Source organism: Cariama cristata, unplaced genomic scaffold (genome assembly GCF_000690535.1).
Source record: "Cariama cristata isolate BGI_N322 unplaced genomic scaffold, ASM69053v1 scaffold4413, whole genome shotgun sequence".
Lineage (NCBI taxonomy): Eukaryota > Metazoa > Chordata > Aves > Cariamiformes > Cariamidae > Cariama > Cariama cristata.
In genome coordinates this window covers 1-316 of record NW_009608791.1, presented here as the reverse complement: position 1 = coordinate 316, position 316 = coordinate 1, and positions in this window count along the sequence as shown.

The window sequence follows — 316 nt, the reverse complement described above, 5'->3', positions numbered from 1 at the left end:
CTGCATAGAAAAAGAAAAAGAGATTCTGAGACCAAGAAAAAAAAAATAATTAAAACTGTACTTAGGAATTCAATCATGCATCCAACTGGATCTGTTTAACAGAAATCATCTCTGTAAGCATACAGTAGAAGTTTGCTCCTATTTGCATAAAATGGTGATATCTGAAATGAAAATAATGCTCTATTTTCCATACATGCTAAATTAAAAAAAAAGGCAAAATATTTTATTGTTCACAGAAATACTATTAACACCCAAAATTTCTGATATTCTGATCAAAAAAAATGTATTTTATAGAATCATAGAACGGTTTGGTTGG